Raw genomic sequence first — 17,046 nt, 5'->3', positions numbered from 1 at the left:
TAACTAATGTACCTAGTACATTTATGCGCTTGATGAATCATGTTTTAAAGCCATTTAGAGGTAAATTTGCTATTGTCTATTTTGATGATATACTTATTTACAGTCATTCTTTGGATGATCATCTTTTGCATGTTAAAAGTGTGCTTGATGTACTTAAGAAAGAGAAACTCTTTGTAAATCCTAAGAAGTGTGATTTTTGTGTTGATAGAGTGATTTTCTTGAGGCTTGTTGTGAGTGGGAAGGGCATAAAGGTTGATGAGACGAAAGTGGAAGCCATTAGAGAGTGGTTTGTTCCGAAGTGTGTGTTAGAGATTAGGAGTTTTCATATTCTCGCTAGTTTCTATAGGAGATTTGTTAAGGATTTTAGTACCATAGCTTCTCTTTTGACTGCAATAATTAGGAAGGATAAGGGATTTAAATGGGGTAAGAAACAAGATGAGACTTTTGAATTATTGAAGAAGATGCTTAGTTCAGTCCCTTTTCTATAACTACCCGATTTTAGTAAGACTTTTGAGGTTGAGCGTGATGCTTCTGGGGTAGGTATAGGTGCAGCTCTTATGCAAGACCAGAAACCTATAGCTTAGTTTAGTGAGAAATTGAGTGGAGCAACCTTAAATTATTCTACTTATGATAAAGAGTTGTATGCCCTTGTGAGAGCTTTAGCCAATTGGCAGCATTATTTATGGCCTAAGGAATTTGTGATTAGGACTAACCATGAGAGTCTTAAATTTCTAAAGAGTCAGTCTAAGTTAAACAGAAGACATGCTAAGTGTGTAGAGTTTATAGAGACCTTTCCATATATTATCCACTATAAGCAACACAAAGATAATATTGTGGCTGATGCACTTTTTAGACGATATATTCTGATTAATGTGTTAACTGCTAATTTGATGGGGTTTGAGCATATTAAAGATTTATATGATAGTGACCCAGATTTTAGTAGTAAGTACAAGGATTGTAAGTTGGGTGTGTTTGAGGGATTCCTTGCGGATGATGGTTATTTATTTAGGAATGAAAAATTGTGTGTCCCAAGATGTTCTTGAGGAACTGTTTGTTAGAGAGGCACATAGTGGTGGATTGATGGGGCATTTTGGAGTTTCTAAAATACTTGAGCGCCTAAAAGAAATTTTTTATTAGCCCCACATAAGGAGGGATGTAGGTAGAGTTTGTGGTAGATGTATCGAGTGTCTTCAGGCTATGTCCAAGGTTAAGCCACATGGGTTATATACTCCATTGCCTATTCCCGAGGGCCCTTGGTTAGATATTTCAATGGATTTTATTTTGGGCTTATCAAGGACTAGGAAGGGACATGATTGCATATTTGTTGTGGTTGACCGTTTTTCTAAGACGACACATTTTATTCCTTGTCAGAAGAAAGATGATGCGTCTTACATAGCTACATTATTCGAGATAGAGGTTTTGAGGTTACATGGGGTGCCTAGGTCCATTGCTAGTGATAGGGATACTAAGTTTGTTTGCCAATTTTAGAGAACTTTGTGGTTTAAGTTGAGAACTAAGCTATTGTATTCTACTACTTGTGATCCCCAAACAGACGGTCAGACTGAGGTAGTCAATAAGATTTTGGATAATATGTTGCGAGCTGCACTTTGGGGTAAGTACACTTGTTGGGAGGAGCGTTTATCGTTGATTGAGTTAGCTCATAATAGATCTGTTCACTCGTCCATGGGTAAGTCTCCTTTTGAGGTTGTATATGACTTTAATCCGCTAACACCTTCAGATTTAATTCCTTTACCTATGAGTGATGTTGTGAATTTAGATGGTAAGAACAGGGCTGAAGCATTGAAGAGGGTTCATGAGAAAGTGCGATTTCAATTGGAGAAGACATATGAAAAGGTTGCTAATAGAGCCAACAAAGGAAGAAAACATGTTATTTTCAAACCTGGTGATTAGGTTTGGGTTCACTTGAGGAAGGAACGATTTCCCGACAATCACAAGTCCAAGTTGCATCCTCGTGGAGATGGACCATACCAAGCTGAAGATTCAAGCAAAGGATACTATGTTTGGAGCCTTGAGAATTGAAGAATCAAGACCCCATGTCAAACCGTGTGAGACAATTTTACCAACCGTTGGCTCCGATTCAAGAAGGGCCTGAAGAGCTGAAGAAAATAAGCTTCTGAGATTCGTCATGGTTCAGCTGTGCGTCACAGTTGGGGTTATGATTGAGGCTACAGTTTGGCCTGACGAGTTTTTTTGGGATATTAACTTTGAAACTTTTCCTATTTTACCCATTGGGTATTTATAATAGTCTAGGGCTATTTAATTAGGAACTTAGCATATTTTGACATAAGAAAACTCTTAAGAGAGATTTGGAACCTCTTGGTTCGAGTTCGACTTTGGATTACTTATTTTCAAGACTTGAGTACTTGAGGGTAATCTTATTCTCTTTTCTTTATGTCTAGGGTTCTAATTTGTCATTCTTGAGAGGCGATTGCTTCTTGAGACTGATCACGTCCAACTATGCCTTATAAAAAGGACAAAGTGATTGCTGTAAATATATTCCGGTTAACAAGTCCAGAGTCGAATCCCACAGGGAATTAACCTATCGATCACAGCTATTGGACTCACAGAAATTCACATATTCAATCTTCAGAGATATTTGAGTAACAAATTAGGTGTTATTAACTAAATATTACGTAGTAATAATGCAGTAATTAAGAATTAGCTATAAACTGATTGTAAGTAAGAATGAGAATTGTCTAAGGTTATGATTTCTCCTCTTGTCGGAATCCTTTTCGCTTTGTTTGATATAAATTTGCCTAAGTCTTCTCTATCAATCATGAGCATTCTGACTGTCGTAACTCTCTCCCGAGTAATTACAACAATATACTAGACATATTCTCCCAAATTACACTAGCTGGCCTTAGTTATAACTCACTTAGATCGCACCCAAGGTTTCGTTATCCCTAATCTCTTCTTTAAACCCTTCGTATTGATCCCTCATATACGTTAGGAGTGATATTGTTCAACAACTACCTAAATATACACTCTCTCCCGAGTAATGCATACTAAATAGGCACAGCCGATTAAGGGCCCTTCAATCAACATCAATCACAATATAGTTGAACAAACAGAGAAATTATCAAGGCAAATCTATATTAACATATCAGAAATTCATCCTCCAAGAGGTTCTATCAAAACCCTAGATTAGAAATAATAGTTTTCGCAATCATAGTGATATAATTCATTCTCAATGAAAAAAACAAGAGGAAGAAAGGTAAAAACTCTATGCCGAATCTTTCGCCTTGCTTCTTGCCTTCAAAAAAACTTCAAAAACCTCAATATCCTCTATTTGGGCGAGCTAGGCTTCTTATAGGTCAAGGAGAGTCGTCCTGGAAATTACATAATTGACCTTGTAATGTTTAGCTCCGAGCACCCCATCTGCAGACGCGGATGGACCGCGGATTGACCCCGGATTTGACATATGTTCTGTCCGTGACCGCGGATTGACCGCGGACCTAGGCGCGGATTTCATCCTTGCTCTTTCTTCTCTTTTTCGATCGTGTTGTCCTTCGATTGGCCTTCCATGCTCCATATTGACTCCAAAACACTCTTTTAGCTTTCTCCTAGCTCGGAGTGGCTCCTACAAAGAAATAAACTCGTAATTAGAGCATTTTGTTATCTTTTACAATCAAACATAGGTAGAGTGCGGCCAAATTAGAGTGTAAGTATTAGCTAACTTGCATGATTATCATCTATTATGAACATCCTACACTTAAATCCTTGATCGTCCTCAAGCAATCAAACCACCCTCTACAACAGCCTAACATCACTGAGCGACTCCCCTAACTCGTCACACTAAGAACATTTCACAAGAATTGAGTTCAGTAGTGTAACATCTTCGCCTCAAGAGCTGACACTCCCATGCCACGCACTATTCCTAACTTTACTCACTTACTATAGCGCAGAGGTTAAGACTCACCTTTCCTTCATAAATCAAGTTCCCTTTCATAACAAATGAGAGTGGTTCCACACACAATAACATTTAAGAACAATTAGGAGCTCAAGATAGAAAGAATTCACTCACTCTCAAAAAGAACATTCATATGCCACAAAAAATGCACCATAGGCTTTCCCGTAGCGTACTATTCCATAATTCAAGTTCATTCAGTCTAGGATCAATTAGAACTTCATTTGGTTGTAATGTAGGTTGCGGGACAGGTAGGATACATTTAGGTATAAAAGTCACTACACCCCCTATGCACTTTAATACATAAACTTTATCATTTAAAACCCCAGACCTATGTCAAACCATAACTCCACCTTCATATCACTATATATTAACTCCATTATTCTTTAAGCACAATTACATCAAGAACCACCCCTTATCAAGGAATATTTTTTTTGTTCACAACAATACACTATTATTTTCTTTCTCTTTCACTTCAAGTGGCTCTTACTTGTTCAAATCAGTGCACCTTTCTCCTTATTTCATTAATTCCAATCAAAAGCCAAACCACCCACCCCACATTTTAATTTTTACAAAGTTCAAAATAATTCAAGTGCTCATGAGAGGTAAAGGGTTCAAATAGATGATTAATTCAAACAAATAGGTAAGGCTTGTAATGTGGGTGACAAAGAAACATGATTACAGGCTCAAAGGGGTTAGCTATGATACATAACAATTAGGCAGGTAAATTATATATATTTGGCTCAACAAAGAAATGCCTATATCACTTTCAAGACTGAACAAAACTACTATTTCGCTTTGCAAACACACGGGGCAAGTTCTAGGCATCTAATGTAGTGCACAGAATACAACAATCCTCACACACACATGGAACATGACTCACTCCAGATTGGATCATCGAAACACTCTAGTCAGGGTACTTAAGCCAAATTAAGAACATACAATTTAAGGCACTCTAATAAGAATCAACAACTTAGCCTAAGCGTCACACTAAAGTATCTATTGTATTCAAGGCATAATGACGATAAGGTATCCTCCTTCCATATCAGCCCTTAGCCCACAAGTACCTTAAAAAAACAAATAAAAAAAACTAACTAACCCGGTTCAAACAAAAACCCTTAGAAAAGAACCGCGGTCAAAAGAAAAACCAAGGGGCAATTGATACACTACCTACAAAAAAACGTTTTTTTATGTAGACTTAGACCCTCAAGAAACCCGTCAAGTGATATCCGTCGTCGGGACAAGTCGAACACATTTAGACTACTAATCAAAAACAAAAATCAAACTAACCAACGACTACAATCAAATAACCAAAGACTACAATCAAACTAAAATCAAGCTACATTCCTATATATACACAACATACCAACGAAGTAACCCCCAACCCACACATAAAAAATGTCATGTCCTCATGTCATAAAATAGAAAGTAATGCGAGGCAAAGGAACTTCCCTGGAAGATCAGTCTTGATCAGAGACTATGCCGGGGTCTAAGTGACACGCTCTCCCCAACGCACGCAACCAACCTATGATTTTCTTCTCTGATTTAGCATTCTGGGTGGCCGAGGCATCAACTCTAGTCCCTAAGTCTGTGACTGTAGTCTGCAGCCCTGCCATTTCCTGCTCTAAGGCTGCCAGTTGTGTAACCTGACCAATCCTAGATGGCCCTTCAGCTTCCACAACATGCTCATGGGAGGGCGACGCAACCCCCACTTCATCCTACTCATCATCCCCCTCCTCAGATGCCTCAAAATCATCACTATCAGTTGAACTGGCTGCCAATGCTTCTTTCCCAATGGTCACCTTGGAAGCTCGGAACATGGTTTATTTCTTCACCTTGTCGTCTACATGGGGGTTCTCTGCTACCCCTACAGCCCGACACAATCGAGTGACCAGAGATGGGAAAAACACCACATACCTCCGCAGTGATGAACAGATGAACATCTCCGAGTGAATAACCTTGGCCATATCAAAATCGTGGCCTTCATAAAGCACCAGATCAAAGCAGCTCATGGTCCATTGACTTCAGTGGTGTTGTGGGACAGCAGCAGTCGATTGTTAATGATGTACAACCAATCCTTGCCTTCAAAGGTGAGTGAGGAGGAGTACAACTTCGATCCCTGAGTAACCCACACTACCTCCTTGTCTGGTTTACAGATAGTTTGGAAAAACAATTCCCACTGTATAGGTTCTCGCTTGTAAGTGTCATAGTAATCCCTCTCCCCAGTAAATGCAGGCAAGCGATACACTTGCCTGATAGCTTCAATCGAGGCATTCACCCTCTTTTGTTGCACCATGCAAACGTGATCCTCATGTTTGGGACAATTGGTGTAGAACTCCTTAACAAGCAACAAGTTACCATCCTCCAGCTCTTCGAAGAAGATGTCGAACCTGCGCCTAGTTAGCTCCCTAAACATATTGGGGCACTCAGCCTGGAGGGAACCCCTTTCAATTCTCTATTCTGGTACCGACTTTATAATACCTTTTTGAACAAAACGATCTTGTTGATACCCAATTTTTCCCTGTATATTTCTATATGCAAAATACTTTCAAAAATAGCATATGTATGCATATATAAGTATTTACAAATATTTTTATTATTTTTTCCTTAATTTTAAATGCTTTTAAAATCAATTTTATTGCCTTATTTTATCAAAAAAATCCAATAAGTGTCCAAAATTATCATTTTTGGTGATTCACTTGTTGAATTCTCATATTTATGCTAAACTACAGCCTAGATAATTTTTGTATATTTTTACAAATTTATTTAGCATTTTTTAAAGCTCAACTGCATATAATTGCAATATTAGCCTCATTTACGATTTGATTGCATTAATATTTATAAAAATTAAGTCCAATATTTTAAAATTGATAATTATATGTCATAAATCATTTTAGTACTTGCAATTTATTTTCAGTTTTTTATTTGTTATATTTATAAAATAAATGGGGAAAAGTGGCTATTTAAAATCTAGCCAGATTTTATTTCAATTTCAGCCTAATTTGCACCCCTAATCCAACCCAATTTCAATTTCAGATCACCCAACCCAATTCCTAAAATTACCCGACCCACAGCCCGTTTAAATGACATGCCCGACCCCATTTTAATCCAGGCCGTTGATCGACGTGATCTACGACCACATTTCTTCCTTACCATTTTTAGTTACCCAACTCCCTAAACCTAAATCATTTTCCACCTACCAAGCCGCCTCTGAACCCTCCCCATTCTCTCAAACCCTCTCGAAATTTCTCGAACCCTAGCCATCTCCCACCACTTCCACCTTGAAAACCACCGGAATCCATGGCTTCCAAGGCTATGGAAACCCTACACCGGCCTTGTACGACTCCTACGCGCCTGATTTCTAAAGATTCAAGGCCTGACCATGATGGGTCGTATCCAGACCTCTGTCAATTCGAAGTTTTATGGTCATCTCCTGCTTTGCTCCGACGTACCATGATTGTTTGAGCCTGATTCTGACCTATCCGACTCTGATCAGTGACTTTTTAAATCTTTTCTCATTTCTAGGGTTCCTCTAAAACCCTAACTCTTCAAGGTTTTCTCCGATTCCTTGTATCCATGCTTTCCATGAGTTTTCAAATGATTTCTTTGGCTTTTCTTTCAAAAATTACTTTTAAAACCATTTCTTCTCTGATCTAAGGCTTTCTAAAAATATTTAAATGTTTCTCTGACTTTCTTTCTTTTTTCCTTTGTGTGTATTTGCCTCTACTGTGATCTTGTATTTTTCTTTTACCATGTTCTTGTATGCTTCTCCTATTGTGTTTTTCTATACTATGTTCTCGCATGCTTTTCTACTGTATTTCTTTTCTCCTGTGTTCTTGTGTTTCTTCTACTGTATTTTTTTAGTTCTTAAGTCTCCTTATTAAGTTCTTTCTACTGAGCTCTGTTTAAGTTTCTTCTAAAAGATCTTCTTAAGCATGCTTCTTCTACTGTTCTCTCTCTTAAGTCTCTAGGTTCTGCCCCCCTCTGGTGAGCCTTGCCTTGGGACCTTGAGTTCCCTCTGAACTTGGACACCTGAGGGCTGGTCCTTCCACACTGCACTATGTCCTAATCTGGTGATACATTTGGGTGTAAGCACTTCCCGAAGTTCTTATGATATTCTTAGGGAACTCTGACACATCCAAATGGGAGAAATGCTTTAAAATATGATCCCTTGGAGTTGCGTTTACTTCATATTTCAAACAGGAAGTCTGAATCAGGCTCTCCTTGGTTGTACCTTTTAATTTCTGATGTATTTTATTTTTTCTGGGCTGTAATAATTTTGTAATAAACTCTTGGGGATGGCTAGTGAAAAGGGAGGATAACTATGTGAAGGGTAAATATCCTGTCTATAGGTTATTTCTGAATTTCTGCACTCTCATATAAATATCCTGCCTATAGGTTATTTCTGAATTTCTGCATTTCTCATATAGATACCATGTCTATAATTACCTAGAAATCTGAATCCTGCATATGCATATAGAAGATATGCCTATAGGTCTTTCTGAATCTTGCATATACATTCTTCATTAGGCAATCATGTTTATAGGGTTTCCACATTTTACCATGTCTGTTAAAAAGGGTTTAAAATCAACAACGCGTAGAAAGCATGCCTATAGGAGCTATTAATCAAGTCTGAATCGCTTCACTCACTTATAAGTCTAAAACCAGTAACAGTGACGCATGCTCTTTTTCTAAAACTCGCATTTCTTTAATAACAGACGATTTTTCTTAAATCAGTATGTATTCATGTTTACTTCATTGTTTCTGGAACCAGTAGATATCATGCCTATAGGTCTTCGTCCAGCACTTAGGCAAGCCATAGGGTGAAAGTTTATAAATTGAATCAGATTTTATATGCTACAACTAGCAGGCAGGCCTGGTTCGGGCTTCTTATCTGAACTATGTAATAAATCAGTCTGCCTCGACCCTTTAAGTTTTAATCAGACCTTAAACAGTACATGCAAGTCATGCTACATTATGTGCTTTCTTTGGTTTAAAGGAGGTCTGTTTGAGCCCTTTTATTTGTTTATATGCTTCCCCAAACTTGTTATATGTGTTTTGTTTGTCGCCTTAGTATTTTACCTTTTGAAACCACAAATAAGCCCAATACCTCCTCCCTCTAAGATTAGTAGTCCCAAATGCCTTCGGGGCTGATAGGATTGGGGTGGGTAATAGCATGCAATAAGTAAACAAGACCATTCCGCGCTTTAATACCTTAACGGGGTGAAAATGGTAGATATGGATATGATGACCACGCAATAACATCACGTGTAGCCCCTCACTGAGGAATGATTACTGGATGTTGTGTGGGGTGATCCATATTATTAATAAACATAGGACCCCCTTTCCTTTGTTTTCTTTGTTTCTTTTAAATCTTTTTAAAACCATTTCTTTTAAGAAAATCAACTCCTTTTAATTCCTTTTTCTTACTTTTGTTATTTGTATCCATTACGTGAAAACCCCCTCTTATTTGAACCCTTTATTTGCCTATGTATTATTTGCACTAAAGTCACAATAATTGCCTGTTCGGAAACCACACTAGTGGATCCTGAGGGGTGCCTAACACCTTTTTCTCGGGATAATTTCAAGCCCTTACCCAATCTCTGGTTGTTCAAATCAAACCTTTCTTAGTGTCCTAATGCACTTAAATCATTAGGTGGCGACTCTTCTATTCAAACCCAATTCCCCGAAGGGAACGAGTTGTCCTTCCAAATGTCATAAACCCGATTTCGCGAGAAAAAGGGGGCGCGACAGGTCTTGGGCAGCTCTGGAGACAAACCTGGTGCTATCAAACTGCCCTGAACTGGATGATGCCCATGCCCGAGATGAACCACTGGTAGTGCGTCGCTTCTTGGACGATCTCATTGTACCTACACAATAACCACAATTATCATGAATCGGCGGAATAGGTGACCCAAGAGCGGTTACTCAGACTTCACGCGCCCTCTAGGTCACAATTATACTATACAGTTCATTGGGGCAATTCAATGAACACCTCATGTGCATATGCCCCCCAATGGACCAAAGGACCCAATTAAACCCTCATTCCTCACAACTCAACAATATTTTTTCAACCCAACCAACCTAATGTCTTCACATATCACAATTATACCAACAAATACGCATCAATAAGAGTATCTAGAATTCTACTTTCTTACAACTACAAAATAGGAAACAAAGAATGAAAAGAAAAGAAACAAAATCGAAAAGAACAAAACAAAACAAACTAAAAGAAGGGAGTAGAATCATGTACTTACTTGAGAACCTTGTGATGAACGGAGATGGATGATTGAGTGAGTAAAGAGTATGGAGAAGAGAAGGGGGTTTGGTGGAAAAGGGGGAAGGGATGCGTGTTAGAAATTTGGGGAAGGGAAGGGTTTTATTTTCTTTTGTTTTGTGTTGTGTTGTTTATGTTAAGTGAGGGGGATAGAAGAAATGGGGGAATGCGGATGGGGGGGGGGGGAGGATTTAATTAAAGAAAAAAAAGACTGATTAAAAAGGGGGGGTGATGTGGGGAGAAACAAAAAAAAAAATTTCGATATCTGAGTCGCCAGGTCTGTGGCCGGATCTACGGTCAGATCCACGGTCGCGGACAAAACTCTTGTAGAATTTGCGGTCTATCCGCGGTCAGATTCGCAACCACAAATTAGCCGTCCAATTTTTTTTAATGTTTGTACCTTCCTCCGGGATACTTAAGTAACCCCGACGAATACAACAAATCAATGGGTTGCCTCCCATGAAGCACCTGATTTAACATCTCGGCATGACGCAGAATAGCATATTTAAAGTACGCTCGACGCAGAATAGCATATTTAAATTACGCTCAACTTTGGAGGCTCGATCAAATGGGTCATTGACACTTTCTTTGCTTCCTCCATGCCCACATAATGCTTCAAACTATGCCCATTAACTCTAAACGTGCGAGAGTCATTACTCGCAACAATCTCTACAACACCCGTGGGGTGAATTTCAACCATATGAAAAGGCCCTGACCATCGTGACTTCAATTTGCCCAGAAACAACCTCAGACGTGAGTTATATAGCAATACCATATCTCTGGGTTTAAAATTTCGCTCAATAATATTCCTATCATGCATCATCTTCATTCTCTCCTTGTATAATCTTGTGCTCTCAAAAGCGTGATATCTAAACTCATCAAGCTCGTGCAACTCCGTTACTCTACTTGTTCCAGCTGCTTCACTATCAAGATTCAACTGTCTCAACACCCACCAAGCTTTATGTTCCAACTCTACGGGTAAATGACACGCCTTCTCAAACACCAATTTGTATGGTGACATGGCAATTGGAGTTTTGAAAGCGGTTCGATACGCCCACAGTGCATCATCTAACTTCCTTGCCCAATTTGTTCTAGTTGCATTCACAGTTTTTGTCAGCACACTTTTTATTTCTCTATTCGAGACTTCCACTTGCTCACTTGTTTGTGGATGATATAGGGTGGCCACCTTGTGGTGTACATCATACTTCTCCAACAACTTTGTAAAGGCTCGATTGCAAAAGTGGGTGCCTCCGTCACTGATTATTGCCCTTGGGGTGCCGAATTGGGTGAAAATGTTCTTTCTCAGAAAACCAATTACCCCATTTGCATCATTTGTAGGGAGTGCTGCAGCTTTCACCCTTTTAGGCACATAGTACACATCGACGAGTATGTACTTATTGCCATATGAGCTGACGAACGGCCCCATAAAGTCGATCCCCCATACATCAAATACTTCTACTTCCTGAATTGGGTTCATAGGCATCTCATATCTGTGGGAAATGTTCCCGGTTCATTGGCATTCATCATAGCCTTTTATACATAGATGTGCATCCTTGAACAGTGTTGGCCAGTAGAACCCCGACTCCAAGACTTTCGCAGCTGTCCTTACTCCCCCTAAGTGCCCACAATATGGTGATGCGTGACATGCTTGCAAAATAGAAGACTTGTCTATATCGGGGATACATCTCCGGATCATGTTATCAACACAAATCCAGAACAGATAAGGCTCATCCCAATAATACATGCGACAATCCTGAAAGAATTTTTTCTTTTGAACAGATGAAAGGTCATAAGGAACAATACCTCTCGCCAGGTAGTTTTCAATGTCTGCATACCATGGCACATCCTCGAGACTTATGGCTAGTAGTTGTTCATCTGGAAAGGTTTCCAGAATCTCTTCTACCACAACCTTCTTTTCAGCTACTTCTAGCCTAGATAAATTATCAGCTACTTGGTTGTCTATTCCTTTTTGATCACGGATCTCCAAATCAAATTCTTGCAGCAGTAGCACCCATCGAATCATGCGCAGTTTTGACTCCTTATTCTCGATTAAGTACTTGAGAGCAGCATGGTCAGTGTAAACAATTACCTTCGAGACTATCAGGTATGACCTAAATTTGTCAAATGCGAACACCACTGCCAGCATCTCCTTCTCGGTCACAGTGTAATTTAGCTGGGCTCCACTCAACGTTCTACTTGCATAGTATATTGGGTGCATGATTTTATCTTTTTGCTGCCCAAGAACGGCTCCCACAGCATAGTCACTCGCATCACACATCAGCTCAAATGGTTGCTCCCAGTCGGGCGCAACGATGATAGGTGTTATGACCAATCTCTTCTTTAATTCTTCAAAAGCTACCCTGCAGTCATCAGAAAACACAAAAGGGAAATCTTTTTCAAGTAATTTACATAAGAGTTTGCAATTTTGAAAAAATCTTTTATAAATCTCCTATAGAAACCGGCGTGCCCAAGAAAACTTCTGATTGCTTTGACAAAGGTGGGTGGTGGAAGCTTTTATATCACATCAACTTTTGCACGATCCACCTCAATACCTTTACTTGACACTAGGTGCCCCAAGACTATACCTTCCTGTACCATGAAATGACATTTTTCCCAGTTGAGTACTAGATTAGTCTCGATACACCTTTTCAAAACTCGCCTCAAGTTCACAAGGCAATTATCGAATGAATTCCCTACCACTGAGAAGTCATCCATGAAAACCTCCATTATCTCCACTACCATATCTGTGAAGATAGCCATCATGCACCCTTAGAATGTGGCGGGTTCATTGCATAGGCCAAACGACATTCGCCGAAAAGCATAGATTCCATAAGGGCAGGCGAACGACATTTTCTCTCTATCCTCTAGGGCAATGTAAATCTGATTATACCCCAAGTACCCATCCAGGAAGCAAAAGTGAGACCTCCCTGCCAATCTATCTAGCATTTGATCGATGAATGGCAGTGGAAAATGGTCCTTCCTGGTAGCCAAGTTCAAATTCCTATAATCCATACAAATTCGCCAACCTGTGACTGTTCATGTAGAGATCAACTAATTTTTCTCATTTTTCTCTACTGTCATACCTCCCTTTTTTGGTACACACTGCACTGGGCTAACCCAGTTGCTGTCAGAGATGGAGAATATGATTCCCACATCTAACCATTTAATCACTTCCTTTTTCACCACTTCCTTCATGTTGGGGTTCAGCCTTCTTTGATGTTTTCTGAAAGGTTTGTGCCCATCATCCAGTAGAACCTTATGCATACAAAAGGCCGGGCTGATCCCCTTAATGTCTGTAATGGTCCACCCAATTGCAGTATTGCACTTAGTTAGTACCTGTAAAAGCTGTTCTGCCTGCACATCTAATAAATTGGATGATATAATAACATGAAGATTTGAGTTAGGTCCTAAGAATGCATACCTGAGATGAGAGGGCAGTGACTTCAGTTCCAACTTTAGTGGCTCTTCTATTGACGATTTAGCTGGAGGAGTTTTTCTTTCCTCGACGTGCAAAGGCTCAAATTCAAGCTCCCTTTTCCAAAAACCTTGGCCTTCAAGAGCAATTACCCACTCTACCAAGTCTTCATCATTAGCTTTGTCTAAGTTCATGAGACAAGCTGCTAGAGGTTCTTTAATGTTCAATGCTTCATCGTCCTCCTCCAACACTACATCCACCACCTCTATTAGAAAGAAATTGGCAAATTCACTAGGTCTGCGTATAGATTTCTGCACGTTGAATGTTATCTCTTCATCGTTTAATCTCATCTTGAGCTCTCCAGTTTCATAGTTAATTAAAGCTCTCCCAATGGCCAATAATGGTCTTCCCAAAATTATAGGAATTTCCTCGTCAACCGACAATCAAGGATGGAAAAATCTACTGGGAACACAAACTTCCCAACCTACACTAATACATCATCTAGAATCCTAGAGGGCCTCTTCACTGTTCGGTCAGCCAGCTATAATTGCATAGACGTGGGTCTAGCTCTTCCAATGCCTAGTCGTTTTTAGATAGCTAGGGGCATAAGATTTATGCTAGCTCCTAGATCACATAGTGCCTTAGCAAAAGCGAATTTGCTTATCGTGCAAGGGATTATGAAACTCCCTGGATCAGACAACTTCTCAGCTATGGGTCTCTTCACAACAGCACTACAGGTATGAGGTAGCGTAAAACCAGGCATCTCCTTTAAAGCATCAATCAATGGAATGTTTACTTGAATTTGCTTCAACATCTCCAAAAATTTCTTGTACTACTCATCTTTATGACACTTGGCCAATCTCTATGGGAATGGTGCTAAAGGCTGCTTCTTCCCTGTGATTTGGTTCTTCTCTTGTTCGGGCACTGCATCCACTGTCAGTTCCGGTGCAGGTTCAGTCTCTTTCACAACCTCTTCTTCTTTGTTGGTGTTCTCTTGCGCATTTTGAACAGTCACCTCAGTTAAACCTGCTGAATCATCTATCTCAATGGGTACTGGCACCAGTGTCTCAGTCGACCTACTTTCACGAGCAATTTCTTGCTCCACGTCTAAGTTTCTGCCATTTTGGAGACTCACTACCATCAGCTGCTTCAGGCCATGCTCTTTTGGATTGATTTAGGTGTCTGTAGGTAACGTCCCATGAGGATAATTATTTAGGGCTATGGAAATCTGTCCTAACTGGATCTTGATATTCTTAATCGCTGACTCATGTGAGTCTACTATGGCAGCTAGTTTTCCAGTGGACCCAATCACTTGTTTCATCATACCCTCAAGTTTAGAAAACCCATCTTCATGTCACACAATCTGTTTTTGTGGAGGTTGTTGATAAGCCTGCTGCTGATTTTGCTGGTTGTACCCTTTTTTCTTTTGGTAAGGCATTATTTGCCCCTATGGTTGCATAGCCCCATGATTATTGTTGTTATTGTACTACCGCTGAGCTGGTCTGTATTGTTGATTCTGCTGACCCCAATTCTGACCACCTAGTCTCGGTCCCCCGTAGTTGGCCACATAATTCATGTTCTCCTGATATTGTTGATTCTCACTTTCAGCACTTCATGAACCTACATATGGTTGGTTAATGCATGATGTACATAGACCTCCATTGGTTGCATCAACTATGTGTACCTGTTGCTTCTGGACTGATTCTTCAACCTTTTTGGTGAGGATGCTCATTTGTGTCATCAGAGTGGCCATAGTTTTAGCTATGGGGTTAGCCGAGTCTTGAGCCAATGAGTGAACCACAGGAGTGATTGAAACATTTCTTGTTGTCCATCATGAGTTTTGTGCCATCTTGTCAAGTAGGATCTTACTCTCTCTGAATGTCTTGCTCAAAAATGCTCCACCCGCTGAAGTATCAACATTGGCTTTTAAACTATCTGCCAAACCCATGTAGAATCTCTGCCCTAATATCTGCTCCGGAATACCATGATGTGGACATGTAACCAACAGACCCTTGAATCTCTCCCACGTTTCGTGTAGCGTCTCAGTTAGTTTTTGTTTGAAGCTCAATATCTCATCAATTTGCTGAGCAGTCTTGTTGGGTGGATGAAATTTGCTCAAATATTGCTTGAATAATTCCTCCCAAGTAGTGATGGAGTTTATGGGGAGTGAATTAAGCCAAGTCAGAGCTGCTCCTATCACTGAGAATAGAAACAACAGGAAACGTATTGCTTTCAGTGTCACGTTGTGTTGCCTCTGCATGGCACAAATTGATAGGAAATGCTTGAGATGCTGCTGAGGATCTTCAACGTATGAACCAAAGAATAGTCCCTTGTTCTGCAATAGATGTAGCATGTTATTTGTGATCTGGAATGAATCTGCATGTATCTGAGGGACTACAATAGCAGTTGCTAAGTTATCAGCTGTGGGTTGTGCCCAATCATATAGTGTTGCTTCTGGCACAAGAGGTGCCACACCCTGATCATTTGGGTCATTTGCATTATTTCTGTTGTTTGGGTCATTCACGTTGTCTCTGTTGTTTAGATTATCGTCTTCCATGTCTGGTTCAATTCTTTCGGTTGAGTTCTGTTGTTGTTTGCCTTTCCTGTTTGCACCGTTCAATGCCTTGAACACCTTCTCAGGATCTAATAATGCTTCGAACAATTCTCCAGTTCTTGAGGAGTTTCTAGGCATGCACCTGTAACAACCACGACTACAAACGCTATAATTTCAATGGTCAGTTTAAATTGAAGAAAAATTAACTACACTAAGAATTTTTGCACTTCTTTTTAACTGCAATCTATAACCGTTAATTCCCCGGCAACGACGCTAAAATTTGATCACGCCCAACTGTGCCTTATAAAAAGGACAAAGCGATTGCTATAAATATATTTCGGTTAATAAGTCCAGAGTCGAATCCCACAAGGAATTAACCTATCGATCACAGCTATTGGATTCACAGAAATTCATGTATTCAATCTTCTAAGATATTTGAGTGACAAATTGGGTGTTTATTAACTAAATATTACGTAGTAAAAATGCAGTAATTAAAAACTAGCTATAAACTGGTTGTAAGCAAGAATGAGAATGGTCTAAGGTTATGATTTTCCCTCTTATCAGAATCCTTTCCGCTATGTTTGATATAAATTTACCTAAGTCTTCTCTATCAATCATGAGCACTCTGACTGTCGTAACTCTCTCCCGAGTAATTACAACAATATACTAGACATATTCTCCCAAATTATGCTAGCTGGCCTTAGTTAAAACTCACTTAGATCGCACCCAAGGTTTCATTATTCGTAATCCCACCTTTAAACCCTTCGTATTGATCCCTCATATACGTTAGGAGTGATGTTGTTCAACAACTACATCAATATACAGTCTCTCCCGAGTAATGCATACTAAATAGGTACATCCGATTGAGGGCC

At 39.6% G+C, this 17,046-nt stretch overlaps 1 non-coding gene across 1 annotated transcript; it reads left to right on the top strand.

Annotated features, from left to right (window-relative positions):
* Window positions 1-15,599: 15,599 nt before the first annotated feature.
* On the top strand, window positions 15,600-15,705 carry LOC142173109 (small nucleolar RNA R71). The gene has a single exon (XR_012702539.1). It is a non-coding gene; the product is annotated as a small nucleolar RNA R71 (small nucleolar RNA).
* Window positions 15,706-17,046: the final 1,341 nt, after the last annotated feature.

This window comes from Nicotiana tabacum, chromosome 18, assembly GCF_000715075.1.
Source record: "Nicotiana tabacum cultivar K326 chromosome 18, ASM71507v2, whole genome shotgun sequence".
Lineage (NCBI taxonomy): Eukaryota > Viridiplantae > Streptophyta > Magnoliopsida > Solanales > Solanaceae > Nicotiana > Nicotiana tabacum.
The sequence above is the reverse complement of the archived record's forward strand: the minus strand, read 5'-3'. Positions and strand labels throughout refer to the sequence as shown.